This window comes from Ursus arctos, unplaced genomic scaffold, assembly GCF_023065955.2.
Source record: "Ursus arctos isolate Adak ecotype North America unplaced genomic scaffold, UrsArc2.0 scaffold_25, whole genome shotgun sequence".
NCBI classification, from domain to species: Eukaryota; Metazoa; Chordata; class Mammalia; order Carnivora; family Ursidae; genus Ursus; species Ursus arctos.
Window position 1 is genome coordinate 40,825,413 of NW_026622930.1, and position 16,304 is coordinate 40,841,716.

The window sequence follows — 16,304 nt, forward strand, 5'->3', positions numbered from 1 at the left end:
GTAATGTATTAAAGCTCCATCCAATTTGTTGTAAATGACAGGATTTCCTTTTTAATGGCTAAATAATATTCCACTGTGTGTGTGTGTGTGTGTGTGTGTGTGTACACAAACTTCTTTATCCACTCATCTAACAATGGACACTTAAGTTGTTTCCATGTCTTAGCTATTGTTAGTAATGCTGCTATGAACATGTGGGTATGTATATCTTTTCTGGGTAGTGGTTTAATTTTTTTTTTGGATAAATACATAGACATGGAATTGCTAGACCATACGATAGTTTCTATTTTAAAATTTTTGAGGAACATGTTTTTGTTTCTCTTTTGTGTTGTTTAGGACAGTTTTTTTTAAGTTTTAAATTTAATTCCACTTAGTTAACATACAGTGTTATATTAGTGTAAAGCGTACAATATACTGATTCATAATTCTATATATTGCTCAGTGCTTATCATAATAAATGTACTCTTAATCCCCATCATCTATTTCACCCATTCCCCCACCCACCTCCCCTCTGGTAACTATCAGTTTGTTCTCTATAGTTGAGTCTTTTTTTCGGTTTGTTTCTTTTTTTCCCCTTTGTTTGTTTCTTAAATTCCATATATAAGGGAAATCATACGGTATTTGTCTTTCTGTGACTGACTTTGCTTAGCATTATACTCTCCAGCTCCATTCGTGTTGTTTCAAACGGCACGATTTCATTCTTTTTTGTGGCTGAATAATATTCCATTGCATATATACACCACATCTTTATCCATTCATCTGTGGATAGACACTTGGGCTGCTTCCATATCTTAACTATTTTAAACAGTGTTACAGTGAACACGGGGTGCATATATCTTTTCGAATTAGTGTTTTTATATTCTTTGGGTAAACACCCAGTAGTGTGATTGCTGAATCATAGGGTAGTTGTATTTTTAATTCTTTGAGGAACCTCCATACTGTTTTCCCCTGTGGCTGCACCATTTTGCATTCCTACCAACAGTACAAAAGGGTTCCTTTTTCTCCACATCCTTCCCAACACCTGTTGTTTCGTGTTGTTGATTTTAGTTATTCTGACATGTCAGGTGATATCTCTTGCAGTTCTGATTTGCATTGCCCTGATGGTTAAGTGATGATGAGCATCTTTTCATGTGAAGGTTGGTCATCTGTATGTCTTCTTTGGAAACCTGTCTGTGTCTTCTAACCATTTTCTAATTGGATTGTTTGTTTCTTGGGTGTTGAATTTTATAAGTTCTTTATATATTTTGGATACTAGCCCTTTATCAGATATGTCATTTGCAGATATCTTCTCCCATTCCATAGGTTATATTTTAGTTTTGTTGATTGTTTTCCTTCATGTGCAGAAGCTTTTTATTTTAATGTACTCCCAATGGTTTATTTTTGTTTTTGTTTCCCTTGCCTCAGGGAACCTATCTAGAAAAAAGTTGGTATGGCCAGTGTCAAAGATGTTACTGCCTGTGTTCTCTTCTAGAATTTTTATGGGTTCAGGTCTCACATTGAGGTCTTTAATCCATGTGGAATTTATTTTTGTGTATGGTGTAAGAAAGTGGTCCAGTTTCTTTTATTGCATATTGCTGTCCAGTTTTCCCAACATCGTTTGTTGAAGAGACTTCTTTTTCCCATTGGATATTCTTTCTTGCTTTGTCAGAGACCATATAATTGTGGTTTTATTGGGGATGTCTGGGTGGCTCAGTCAGTTAAGTGTCTGCCTTCAGCTCAGGTCATGATCCTGGGGGCCTGGGATTGAGCCCCTTCTCCCTCTACCTCTGACTCTCCCCCTGCTTGTGCTTGCTCTCTCTCTCTCTCTCTCTCTCAAATAAATAAATAATTAAAATCTTAAAAAAAAAAAAAAAAGCACAGAATTAAAAAAATTGTGGGTTTTTTTCTGGGTTTTCTATTCTGTTTCATTGACATCTATATGTCTATTTTTGTACCAGTACCATACTGTTTTGATTACTACATCTTTGTAATATAACTCGAAGTCTGTAATTGTGATGCCTCCAGCTTTGTTTTTCTTTTTCAAGATTGCTTTGGCTATTCAGGGTCTTTTGTAGTTCCGTACACATTTTAGGATTGTTATAGTTCTGTGAAAAATGCTGTTAGTATTTTGATAGAGATTGCATCAAATGTAGATTGCTTTGGGTATGATGGGCATTTTAACAATATTCTTCAGATCCATAAGCTTGGAATGTCTTTCCATTGCTTTGTGTTGTCTTCCATTTCTTTCCTCAGTGTTTTATAGTTTTCAGAGTACAGGTCTTTCACCTCTTTGGTTAAGCTTATTCCTAGATATCTTACTATTTTTGGTGCAATTATGAATGGGATTCCTTTCATAATTTCATGTTCTGCTGGTTCATTATTGGTATATAAGAAAACAATAGAGTTCTGTACATTGATTTCGTATCCTGCCTCTTTACTGAATTCATTTATCAGTTCTAGCAGTTTTTTGGTGGAGTATTTTTGGTTTTCTATGTATAGTATTATGGCATCTGCAAATAGTGAAAGTTTTACTTCTTCTTACCATTTTAGATGCCTCTTATTTCTTTTTGTTGTCTGATTGCCGTGGCTAGGATTTCCAGTACTATACTGAATAGAAGTGGTGAGAGTGGACATCCCTGTCTTGCTCCTGATCTTAGGGGAGAAACTCTCAGTTTTTCCCCATTGAGGATGATGTTAGTTGTGGGTTTTTCATAAATGGCCTTTATTATATTGGAAAGATGTTCTCTCTACACTTCCTTTTTTGAGGGTTTTTGTCATGAATGGATATTGTACTTTGTCAGAAGCTTTTTCAACATCTACTGAAATGATTGTATGGTTTTTATCCTTTCTCTTGTTGATGTAATAATATACCACATTATTGATGTGCAAATATTGAACTATCCTTGCATCCCAGGAATAAATCTCACTTGATTGTGGTGAAAGATTTTTTAAATATATTTTTCAGTTTGGTTTGGTAGTATTTTCTTGAGCATTTTTTGCACCTATGTTCATCAGAGATATTGTCCTGTAGTTCCCTTTTTTTTTTTTTTGGTGGTATCTTTTTCTGGTTTTGGAATCAGGGTAATGCTGGCCTCAGGGAATGAATTTGGAACTTTTCCTTCCTTTTCTATCTTTTGGAATAGTTTGAGAAGAATAGGTATTAACTCTTCTTTAAATGTTTGATAGAATTCACCTGGAAGCCATCTGTTCTTGGACTTTTGTTTGTTCAGAGTTTTTTGGTTACTGATTCAATTTCTTTGCTGGTAATTGGTCTGTTCAAATTTTCCATTTCTTCCTGATTCTGTTTTGTTTCTAGGTTATATGTTATATGTTTCTAGGAATTTATTCGTTTCTTCTAGGTTGTTCAGTTGTTGACATATTGTTTTTCATAATATTTTCTTATAATTGTTTTTATTTCTGTGGTGTTTTATTTTTCCTCTCTCATTTGTGATTTTATTTATTACAGTCCTTTCTCTTTTTTTCTTGACAGGTCTGGGTAGAGATTTATCCATTTTATTGATTTTTTAAAAAGATTTATTTATTTATTTTAAAGAAAGAGAAAGCATGAGCCGGAGGGGCAGAGGGACAGGGAGAGGGAAGCTCAAGCATACTCTGTGCTGAACGTGGAGCCTGACACAGGGCTTGATCCCACAACCCCAAGATCACTACCTGAGCTGAAACCAGGAGTCAGACAGATGCCTGACCAACTGCACCACACAGGTGCCCCTTTATTGATTTTTTTTTAAAGAACCAGCTTCTGGTTTCATTGATCTGTCCTATTGTTGTTGTTTTTTAAGTTTCTATATCATTTATTTCTGCTCTAATCCTTATTGTTTCCTTCCTTCTGCTGGCTTTAGGTTTTGTTTGTTGTTCTTTGTAGCTCCTTTATGTGTAAAGTTAGTTGTTTATTTGAGATTTTTCCTGCTTCTTGAGGTCGGATTGTATTGCTATAAACTTTCCTCTTAGAACTGCTTTTCCTGCACCCCAAGGTTTTTGACGCATTGTACTTCTATTTTTATTTGTTTTCATTTACTTTTTAATTTCTTCTTTTATTTCTGGTTGACCCATTCATTGTTTAGTAGCATGTTATTTAACCTCCATGTATTTGTAGTCTTCCAGATATTTTCTCATGGTTGACTTCTAGCCATTGTGGTCAGAAAAGATGCATGAAATGACTTCAGTCTTTAATTTGTTGAGGCTTGTTTTGTGACCGAATGTGTGATCTCTTCTGGAGAATGTTGTATGTGGACTTGAAAAGAATGTGTATTCTTCTGGTTTAGGATGGAATGCTCTGAATACATCTGTTAAGTCTGTCTGGTCCAGTGTGTCATTCAAAGCCCTTGTTTCCTTGTTGTTTTTTTCTGTTTAGATGATCTGTGAGTGGGGTGTTAAAATCCTCTGCTATTATTGTATTATTATTGATTGGTTCCTTTATGTTTGTTATTAACTGTTTTATGTATTTGGGTATTCCTATGTTGGGTGTATAAATATTTATAATTGTTATATCCTCCTGTTGGATTGTCATCTTTATTATTATGTAGTGTCCTCCTTTGTCTGTTGTTACAGTCTTTGTTTTAAAGTCTAGTTTGTTCAATGTAAGTATGGCTTTCTTTTGATATACATTTGCATGATAGATGTTTCTCCATTCTGTCACTTTCAATCTGCATGTGTCTTTAGGTCTAAAATAAATCTTTGTAGGCAGCATATAGATGGGTCTTGTTTTAGCCATTTTTACCCTATGTCTTTTGATTGCAGCCTTTAGTCCATTTATAGTCAAAGTAATTATTTATAGATATGTGTTCATTGCCATTTTTTTACTTGTGTTGTGGTTGTTTCTGAAGATTTTCTCTGATCCTTTCTTGTCTTTCTCTCATTCATGGTTTGCTGGTTTTCTTTAGTGATATATTTGGATTTCGTTTTCTTTATTCTTTGCATATTTATTAGTGGTTTTTGATTTATGGTTACCGTTAGGTTTGTATATAGCTTCTTCTCCATATAGCAGTCTATATTAAATTGAAGGTCATTTAAGTTTGAATCCATTCTTTACTCCTTCCCACATTTTAGGTATATGGTGTCATATTTTACATCCTTTTATTTTGTGAGTTCCTTGATTGATATTTTTCAAAAATATTCTTTTTTACTGCTTTTGTGTTACCTTCATACTATTGTTTTTGGTCTTTCCTTTCCACTCGAAGAGTCCCCTCAATACTTCTTGAAGGGCTGGTTTGGTGGTCATGAACACCTTTAGTTTTTGTTTGTCTAGGGAACTCTTTTTTTTTTTTTTTTCTTTTAAGATTTTATTTATTTATTTGACAGGGAGAGAGCAGGAGAGCACCAGCAGGGGGAGTGGCAGAAGGAGAAGGAGAATTCTGCAGGCTCCCCCCTGGGCAGGGAGCCCGATGCAGGGCTTGATCCCAGGAACCAGGTGCCATTGTCTAGGGAACTCTTTATCTCTCCTTCTATTCTGAATGATAGCCTTCCTGGATATAGTATTCTTGGCTGCAGATTTTTTTTTTTCAGCCCTTCGAGTATATCATGCCACTTTCTTGTGGCTTGAAAAGTGTGCTGAAAAAACTCCTGATAATCTTATGGGGCTTCCCTTGTATGTAACTGTCTCCTTTTGTCTTTCTGCTTTAAGATTTTTTTCTTTATCACTATATTTTCCATTTTAATTATATTATGTCTTGGGGTGGATCTGCTTTTGTTGATTTTGTTAAGGGTTCTATGTGCCTCTAAGATCTGGATATTTATTTCCTTCCCTGGATTAGGGCAATTTTCAGCTATTATTTATTCAAATAAATTTTCTGCCCCCTTTTCTCTCTCTCCTTCTTCTGGGACTCCTATAATGTGAATGTTATTACATTTGATAGAGTCACTGAGTTCCCTAAGTCTATTCTCGTTTTGCATAATTCTTTTTTCTTTCTTTTGTTCAGCTTGACTACTTTCCATTACTCTGTTTTCTAGGTCATTAATTTGTTCTGCTTCTTTCATTCTGTTGTTCATCCTATCAAGCATGTTTTTCATTTCATTTATTGAGCCCTTGTCTCTGCTTTGTTATTCCTATGTTAAGGGTCTCAGTCATGTCTTCCGTCCCTTTCTCAAGTCCAGTGACGATGTTATGATCATTGCTTTAAATTCTCCATCAGGCATGTCTTCTCATTTTGTCTGTCTCTGTGCCTGCTTCTCTGTGTTAGGAAAGTCAGGTACTTCTCCTATTCCTTTTTTTTTTTTTAAGATTTTATTTATCGAGAGAGAGAATGCATGCACACGAGTTGGGGGAGGGACAGAGGAAGAGGGAGAAGCAAACTCCCTGCTGAGCAGGGAGCCTGACACTGCGCTTGATCCCAGAACCCTGAGTTCATGACCTGAACTGAAGGCAGACGCCCAACTAACTGAGCCACCCAGGCACCCCGATACTTCTCCTACTCTTAAGGGTAATAGCCTTGTGAAAAATTGGTCCTATAGTGCCCTGCCATGTGATGTCCTCTGTTCCCCAGGGCCTGGTGCTTCTGAGAGTGTCTCCAGTGTGTGCTGTTTGGGCTCTGCTATTGTGTCCTGGCCATTTTTTCCTTAAGGCTAGTCATCAGCAGAGGCTGTCTGCCTACTGTGGGCAGTATTTGGTCCCTGGCCTGAATGTGGCAAGTTTTAACTGGGTGTGCTCTTATCTGCTTGTGAACTGAGACCAGCTGTCAGAACTGAGGCCCTGGAAAACCAGGGTTGGAAGATGGGGTGTGGGCAAGGGTTTGGGCCCGTTTTCTGGGCAAGGGGGCCCGCCTTGCTGTGACGGAGGTAAGCATGAGTGGGACAGGCAGTTCCACCAGAGCTTGGGGGGGACTAGGCTTGGTGTAGCAAGTTAGGTAACGAGTGTTGGTGCTCTGCTGGTTCCCACGGATGGCCTCATGCTTATGCTGAGGGGTGAGGGAGGGAAATGGTGCCTACCCGGTCCTTTGTTCCAGGAGGGGTCTCTCCATGACTGCTTCCTCTCTGGCACACACCCCAAGAAGAGCCAATAACCTCCCCATTATGTGCCGTAGGCACTCTTCAGATTGCTGTTTCCATGCTGTGTGTCACAGGCTGTTTTCCCTGCCTTCTGTCCAAGAGCGGCCCCAATGCTTTGGGGCTCTCGCAGAGCCAAGCACACTGACCTTTAAAACTCTAGGCTTTAACCACCACTGGTTGTACGAAATTCAGCCCCGCTCACTTTCCAAACCAATTGCTATGGGGAACCATCTCCTCCGTGCACTCCCCTGTGTGCTAGTCTGTCTCTCGCCCTTCTCAACTGTGGCTCCCTTCCCATCACAGCAGTCATGATCCATTTCTCTCCCAAACTGTGTCTCTGCACTTCCTACCTTCTTCAGTGTGGACTTTTCTCTACCTTTAGTTGTGGAATTTGTTCTTCCAGTCTTCAGGTTGAAGACTGGGGGTGTTTAGGATGATTTGATAATTATCGAGTTGTATTTGTGGAGCAAGGTGAGCCTAGGGTCTTCCTACTCTACTGCCATCTTTCCTCACCCCTCTGTTTTTGTTTTTTTGAGGAATGCTGTTTTCCATTGTAGTTGCACCAATTTATGTACTCACCAATAGAGCACAAGTGTTCCCATTTCTCCACATCCTCACCAACACTTGTTATCTCTTGTCTTATTGATAATAGCCATTCTAACAGGTGTAAAGGAATAGCTCATTGTGGTTTTGATTTGTATTTCCCTGATGATGAGTGATGTTGAACACCGTTTCATGTGTCTGTTGGCCAGCTGTATGTCTTTTTAGCAAAATGTCTATTCCTCTGATCATTTTTTAATCAGATTGGGTTTTTTTTTTTGCTATCAAGTTGTATGAATTCTTTTTTTTAAGAAAAGATTTTATTTATTTGAGAGAGAGTGAGAGAGAGAGATCACAAGCAGGGGGAAAGGGTATAGGGAGAAGCAGATTCCCTGCTGAACAGGGAGCCCAATGCAGGACTTGATCCCAGGACACTGGGATCAATGACAACATAAGGGAAGATAAAAATAAATACCAGTGGAAATTTCTAGTTGAGATCCAGCTCCTCTCTCAGCTCTATCCCCTGTGGTGACCATTTGCTCCTCATTACAAATGTTCTCTTGTTCCTCGGACATTCCACATACCGAATTCTAATGTGCTGTTTGTTTATTTAGACTTTAATGTGCCTTACTTTGTAGCTGGCTTTCAAGTAGCCTTCCCGTTTATTCCAAGAATTCTTAAAATACAAATTGGAGGATCTAGGATTAGACACTAGGGATTTATTCCTGATTTACTAGGGTGATCCTGGAAACACTAGGTAAATTCCCTGTGAGTGATCTCCCTTGTAAATGGAATTGATGTTTACTAAATAAAGGCACCGCCAGTACAATAAAGTAACAAAGTATCAAAGGTAAGTATAGTAAAAGTAGATTCAAAAATTATGAATAACTTCTAGAACATCAGTGTTGACAGCTAATAGAGCCACAAAAGAGGAGTAAGTATTTTTTGATAAGGATTGCATTGAATCTGTAGATTACTTTGGGTAGAATAGACATTTTAACAATGTTAATTCTTCCAGTCCATGAGCATGGAGTACCTTTCCATTTATTTGTGACTTCTTCAGTTTATTTCATTAATATCTTATAGTTTCCAGTGTATAGGTCTTTTACCTCCTTAGTTAAATATATTTCTAGGCATTTTATTCTTTTGAAGCAATTGCAAGAAGAACTGTATTTTTAATTTCTTTTTCAGGTAGTTTGTTATTAGTGTATAGAAACACAATTGAGGATACCTGGGTGGCTCAGTCATTAAGTGTCTGCCTTCAGGTTAGGTCATGATCCCAGGGTCCTGGGATTGAGGCCCACATCAGGCTCCCTGCTCAGAGGGGAGTCTGCTTCTCCCTTTCCCTCTGCCTGTTGCTCCCCCTGCTTGTGCGCGCTCTCTCTCTCTCTCAAATAAATAAATAAATAAATAAGAAAAAGAAACACAATTGATTTTTGTGTGTTGATTTTGTATCCTGCAACTTTACTGAATTTGTTTATTCCAACAGTTTTTTGGTGAAGTTTGTTAGGGTTTTCTATATATAGTATCATGTCATCTGCATATAGAGACAGTTTACTTCTTCCTTTCTGATTTGGATGCCCTTTATTGCTTTGTCTTGCATAATTCCTCTAGCTAGGACTCCCAGTACCATTTTTTAAAGATTTTATTTATTTTTTATTTTTTTTAAAAAGATTTTATTTATTTATTTGGAGAGAGAGAGAGCACAAGGAGGGGGAACAGCAGGCAGAGGGAGAAGCAGGCTCCCCACTGAGCAAGGAGCCTGATGCGGGACTTGATCCCAGGATGCTAGGATCATGACCCGAGCCAAAGACAGACGCTTAACTGAATGAGCCACCCAGGCGTCCTTATTTATTTATTTTAGAGAGAGGGAGGGAGAGAGAGGAGAGCAAGAACAGGGGAGGAGCAGAGGGAGGAGTCATGGCTGAGCCCAACGCAGGGCTTGATTCCATGACCTGGGGATCAGTGACCCAAGTCAAAACCAAGAGTTGGATGCTCAACCAACTGAGCCACCCAGTTGCCCCCTCCCAGTACTATTTTATTATTTATTTATTTATTTATTTTTAAAGACTTTATTTGAGAGAAAGAGCATGAGTGGGAGGGGAAGGGTTATAGGGAGAAGCAGACTCCCGGCTGAGCGGGAAGCCTGATGTGGGGCTTATCCCAGGACGTGGGATCATGACCTGAGCTGAAAGCAGACACTTAACCAACTGAGCCACCCAGGTGCCCCTCTCGGTACTATTTTAAATGAAAATGATGACAGTAGACATCCTTGTCTTGTTCCTGATCTTAGAGGAAAAGCTTTCAGTTTTTCACCATTGAGTATGATGTTAGTCATGGGTTCATTATATATTGCCTTTACTATGTTGAGGTATGTTCCCTCTATACCCACTCTGTTGAGGGTTTTTATCATGAATGGATGTTGTATTTTGTCAAATGCTTATTCTGCATCTATTAAGATGATTACATGATTTTTATCCCTAATTTTGTGTATGTTCTGTATCATCTTGATTGATTTATGGATGGTGAACCATCCTTGCATCCCAGGAATAAATCCCACTTTATAGTGTATGAACCTTTTAATGTATTGTTGAATTCAGTTTGCTAATATTTTGTTGAGGAGCTTTGTGTCTATTCATAAGGATATTGGCCTGTGGTTTCCTTTTCTTGTAATGCCTTTATCTGGTTTAGATATTTAATCCTGGCCTCATAAAATAAGTTCAGAATTGTTCCCTCCTCTTCACTTTTTCGGAAGTGTTTGAGAAGGATTGGTATTAATTCTTTAAACATTTGGTAGAATTCACTAGGGAAGCCATCTGGACTTTTGTTTGTTGGAGGTTTACTGATTCAGTCTCCTTACTAGTAATTAGTCTGTTCAGATTTTCTATTACTTCATGATTCAGTCTTTGTACAATTGTATGTTTGTAGGAATGTATCCATTTTTTCTACATTATCCAGTTTGTTGGCATATAATCATAGTAGCCTCTTATGATTCTTTGTATTTTGTTGTATCAGTTGTAATGTCTCTTTTTTTTCCTTGGTGATTCTAGCTAAATATTTATCTTTTCAAAAACCAGCTCTTGGTTTCATTGATCTTTTCTATTATCCTTTTAGTCTCTACTTCATTTATTTCTGCTCTGATATTTGTTGTTTCCCTCCTTCTCCTAACTTTGGTCTTAGTTTGTTCTTCTTCTAGCTCCTTTAGGTATAAAGTTAGGTTGTCTATTTGAGGTTTTTCTTATCTCCTTTGTTGTTGTTTCTTTGTTTTTGTTTTGTTTTTGATTGGTTGCACAAAGAAAACTTTATTTGCAGCAAATAAGGAGATCGTGGCAAATGGCTTCCAAAGCCAAGACTCGAGGTCTTTCTTATTTCTTAATGTAGGTGTTTATCACTATGAACTTCCCTCTTCGAACTATTTTTGCTGCATCCCATAAATTCTGGTATGTTATTTTCCCATTTTCGTTTGTCTCAAAATTTGCGTTCTATTTTTATTTCTTCTTTTACCTGTTCGTTGTTTGGTAACATGTTGTTTAATCTCCACATATTTGTCAATTTTCCAGTTTTCTTCTTGTAATTGTTTTTTAGTTTCATACCCTTGTGGTTGGAAAAAAAATGCTTGATATGATTTCAAACCTCTTACAATTTTTTTCGAGAGAGAGGGAGAGAGTGCACGCATGAGTTGGGGCAGGGAGGGCTAGAGGGAGAGAATCTTTAGGAGTGCTAAGCATGGAGCCCAACACAGGGCTCAGTCTCACAACCCTGAGATCATTACCTGAGCCAAAATCAAGAGTCAGACACTTAACCGACTGAATCACCCTGGTGCCCTTCAGTTTTCTTAAATTTATTAAGGCTTATTTTGTGGCCTTACATATGATCTATCCTGGAGATTGTTCCATGTGTGCTTGAGAAAAATGTGTATTCTGCTGCTTTTGGTTGGAATGTTCTGTAAATGTCTGTTAAGTCCACCTGGTTTAACATATGAAGTCCAGTGTTTCTTTATTGATTTTCTGTCTGGATGATCTATCCAATGATGACAATGAGGTATTGAAGCCCCCTACTATTATTGTATTGCTGTCTATTTCTCTCTTAGGTTTATTACTATTTGCTTTGTATGTTTAGGTGCTTCTAGGTTGGGTACCTGTAAATTTACAAATGTTATATCATCTTATTGGATTGACCCCTTTATCATTATATAATGAACTTCTTTTTCTCTTGTTACAGGTTTGTCTTAAAGTCTCTTTTTTCTAATATAAGTATAGCTACTTCAGCTTTCATTTGCTTTCCATTTGCATGAACTATCTTTTCCCATTCCTTCCCTTTAGTCTGTGTGTGTCCTTAAAGCTGAAGTGAGTCCCTTATAGGCAGCATACAGTTGGGTCATACATTAAAAAAAAAAAAAAGTCATTTCAGCTACTCTTTGTCTTTTGATTGGAGAATTTAGTCCATTTACATTTTTTAAAGATTTATTTATTTATTTTAGAGAGAGCCCAGGGGGAGGAAGGACAGAGGGGAAGGGAGAGACAGAATATCAAGCAGGCTCCCCGCAGAGCGCAGAGCCCAACACGGGGTTCAGTCTCATGACCCTGAGATAATAAACTGAGCCAAAACCAAGAGTCGGACACTTAACCGACTGAGCCACCCAGGCACCCCTAGTCCCTTTACATTTAAAGTAATTATTGATAAGTATGGGCTTACTGCCATTTTGTTCATTGTTTTCTAATTACTTTGTTCCTTCCTTTATCTTCTGCTCTCTTCCTTTTTGATTGGATAATTTTCTGTAGAGGTGTACTTAGATTCCTTTATCTTTATCTTTTGTGTATCTAGTATAGGTCTTGATTTGTGGTTACAATAAGGCTTACATAAAACATCTTATATTTGTAACAGTCTATTTTACGTTTTAACAACTTAAGTCCAGACTCATTCTAAAGCTCTGCAATTTTACTGCCCCCATTTTATGTTTTTGATTAAACAGTTTACATCTTTTTAATCTGTGTATCCATTGACAAATTATTTTTACTACTTTTGTCTTTCAAACTTCATACTAGATTTATAAGTGATTAACCTACCACCATTGCAACATTAGATTATTCTGAATTTAACTATATATTTACCTTTACCTGGGAAATTTATACTGTCACATGTTTTCCCATTACTAATTAGCCTCCTTTCATTTCAGCTTAAACAATTCCTTTAACATTTCTTGTAAGTCCAGTGTAGTGGTGCTAAGCTCCAGTTTTTGCTTGTCTGGAAAACCCGCCGCCCCCTTTTCTTTTTTTTAAGATTATTTATTTATTTATTAGAGAGAGAGAGAATATATTATGATACTCCTTTCTGACCCATAAGGTTTTTGTTGAAAAAATTTGATACTCTTCTTTTAAGATTGATTTATTTATTTGAGAAAGAGAGCATGAGGGAGAGGGGTAGAGAGAGAGGGAGAGAGCATCTCAAGCAGAGTTCACACTGAGTGCAGAGCCTGACACAGGGCTTGATTTCACAACCCTGAGATTGTGACCTGAACTGAAACCAAGAGTCAGACACTTAACTGACTGTACCACCCAGGCGCCCCTTGTTGATAGTTTTATAGGGATTTCCTTACACATGACAAGTTGTCTTTCTCTTGCTGTTTGTATTTTCTCCTTGTCTTTAACTTTTGATAACTTAATTATAGTTTGTCTTAAGCTATCTTTATTCTTTTTCATTTTTTTTTCTTTTTGCTCCTCTTATTGGCTGAGTTCTAATGCCCTGCCTTAGAGTTTGCTGATTTTTCTTCCACTTCATCTGCCGTTAAAAACTTCTATTGAGTTTTTCAGTTCGATTATTGAATTCTTCAGCTCTGTGATTTCTGTTTGGTATTTTCCTTTATTTTCTGTCTCTTTGATGAAATTCTCATTTTGTTCATGCATTGTTTTCCTGACCTTAGCAAGCATCTTTATGACCATTTTTTTGAACTTTTTGTCAGGTAAATCACTTATCTCTATTTCATTAAGGTCTTTCTCTGAGGTTTTATCTTATTGTTTTGTTTGGAACATGTTACTCCACTCAGTTTTCTTGACTCTGTTGATTTGCTTTAGATAAAACAACCACCTTTCTCATTCTTGACGGAGTGGTCTCATTTAGGTGATGAACCTTATTCAATATTGAGCTCCTCATGGTTTTCTCTCAAAGCTGTGTGATTGTCCAAGTGACCTTTTATGTTCTTAGTAGTTAAGGGTGTGCCAATATCATATCTGTCAGTGTCCCAAAGGGGAGGATTCCGGTCGGCAGTAAATGCAGACTAATTAGAAGCCAGACCCTCAAGGAACATCTTTTTTTTTTTTTCCTTTCCTTTTAAAAAATTTGCATTCTGGTATCAGATCAAGTGTAGAGATCTTATAGTTATTAAAGTCTGTAGTAAAACCTTTTAATCACTGATCAGAACTGATTAGTCTTTCATACACAGACATCACCCCCTGCCATATTTCATTCATCCGTCAAGAAGTTCTCAGTTATCCATGGTCACCTTTATAAACATACACACACACGCGTGCTCATGTGCACGCCCCCCCCTGCCCACACACACATTCCTAACTCTAGACATAAACCCTTATTGTTTTAAATTAATTTTTCTTCTCAGAACTACAAAGATCATGCATCAGGTAGACTGGAAGGCCTCTGATGCTCAGATTTGGGTGTTTTTATCATTGATCCACTCCCTTGAAAGCATGTAAATATACTTCCTCCAGGGGCAGACTGAGAGATGTGTTTTTCTGTCGGCTGCCTCTGCACATCAAGCCCTGGGGAGATAGGCAGTTAAGGACTGTTCATTTGTTACCATCCCATTGAACCCATGAACACAAGCCCCACTGGCCACCAGTGCCAGGTTATCAAGAGACGTGTCCTCTGCATGGTAGCCACAAAAACCAGCGTGGCAGACATGTACATAAGCTCCTTTCTCAAAGACACTGGCCATCTGGAGTGGGGCAAAGGGCAAGCACAAAAATGGTGCCTGCTGGCCCTCCTGGTTTCTGGAGAGGATGGCAATTTGCCCCTAGAGGGGTGTTAAAGTAGAAGCCTGTCCCTCAGGCCACAGCTATTAAGATAAGCTAATAGGACTCTTTCACAAAGAGTCTACATGTTTTATCTGCTGTCTCTGTGCTGTGCCGTGCAGGGATACCTGGTTAAGAACGGTTTCTCTGTTTGTTACAGTCCTTTGGTACCCGCAAATGTAAGCCCCATTAGAGGCTTCCTCTGGGCAGCATCTACAAAAACTGGGGCATCAGACATGTGGATGAGCTCCTTTCTGGGAGATACTGATGACCTGGAGTGAGGCAGAGGGAGAACAGGAAGATACACCTACCAGCCTCCAGTTTCCGGACTGTATTAAACTGGCCTGCCCCTCAAGCCAAAGCTTTTAAGGTAAGCAAACAGCTTCTTTCCTGGAAAGATTGGGCTTGTTGGAGTCTGCTGCCTCTGAGCTGGGCCCTGGAGGTAAGCCATGGTGAGTCCACAGATATCTTTTAAGAGCTATTAGGTCACTATAGACTGTGATCTTGTAGGTGCAAGCAAGTCCTGTTGGCTTTCAAAGGTAGATGGTTTGGGAGTCCATTTCTCAGGTGGAAGTCTTAAGAGTTGTGGTACCAACCGTGGGGTTCAAACCCTTCACTCGTCAGAAGCTGTGAGTTGTGAGTTCCCTCCCAATTGTGTGTCGCTGTGCCAGGGTTGAGGTTTATGGTGAGATTGTGTATGAGGCTTTCCTACTCATTTCACTGTAGGTTTTTTCTCGTTTTCCAGATGTATAAGCACCAATCAGCTAGTTTCTGGATTTATTTCAGAGGGAATTATTCTGTACATAGCTGAACATTCAGTGTGTCTGTGAAAGGAGGTGAGTTCAGGATTGTCTTATGTTGCGATCTTAAACCAGAAAAACATTTTGTGGATTCTTATAAGAAATTCTGCATCAACAGTGTTTTTGATGGCACAGATAATGCTATTATGTGGGAAAACATGGCTATCAATGATTGAGTTGAGAAATGATTCGGCAATGTTGGACTCAAGAGTTTTAAGAATACCTTAACCAATTTATTTCATTCATATTTTCCTTGTAATATTTGCACAAGAATTTTATGTAACAGTCTATGTCTAATTAAGTATAAATGGCTGTTTTGCTAGGTATGAAATTGAGTTTCCAAGTGATTAGAAAGTGTATGTTATAGTCTTTAATTGACCATCTCATTTCTTTTTTTGTGGTACCTAAACTAATGGTGTGCCTGACAGTGGATGTATCTTAGGATTTGATGAAATACGGTACATACCTTAAACATGTTCATAAACTATTTCATTTGATCCTTATATTAATACTGGGAGATAAGATGGGCATTATTATTTCCATAAGGCAAGTGAAACTCAGGTAATTTCATTTTCTTATTGGTGAAGCTATGTTATGTTTTATAGACTTTCGAACTTAACCTAATAAAATGGTTTGGTAATTTGTTTTTTATAATGTTACACCACAAATTAATAGCATTTTTACTATTGCATAGGTCATGTAACATAATGACCCTTTTTTGAAAGTGTGATGTTGTAAATGAAAGATGACTGGTGGTTAAGCAAAGTGAGATTTATGTGTAGAGTTAGGGAATTCTCAGATATGACAGAAATTCCTGGAAAGGAAGCAAAGGATCAAGCCTATGAGAGATGTGGTGGTATGGAAAATATCTCTAATCTAATTGCATTGCATTTGTGGCATTTACTACCGTGTTATGGATAACAACATAGGTCTTGTTGTTCAGACCTTCAAAGATGGCTCATTT

The 16,304-nt window shown here is 37.9% G+C and overlaps 1 long non-coding RNA gene and 1 other non-coding gene across 3 annotated transcripts in view; one reads left to right on the forward strand and one right to left on the reverse strand.

Moving 5' to 3' along the window:
* LOC123000154 (uncharacterized) overlaps positions 1-16,304 on the forward strand; it is an 85,592-nt gene that overhangs the window by 1,760 nt on the left and 67,528 nt on the right. For both annotated transcript variants that reach the window (XR_008961392.1, XR_006407930.3), the window contains exon 2: positions 14,701-14,910. This is a non-coding gene — a long non-coding RNA (uncharacterized LOC123000154). The remainder of the gene's footprint in view (positions 1-14,700; positions 14,911-16,304) is intronic.
* On the reverse strand, positions 14,123-14,201 carry LOC113242422 (small nucleolar RNA U2-19). The gene has a single exon (XR_003311916.1). It is a non-coding gene; the product is annotated as a small nucleolar RNA U2-19 (small nucleolar RNA).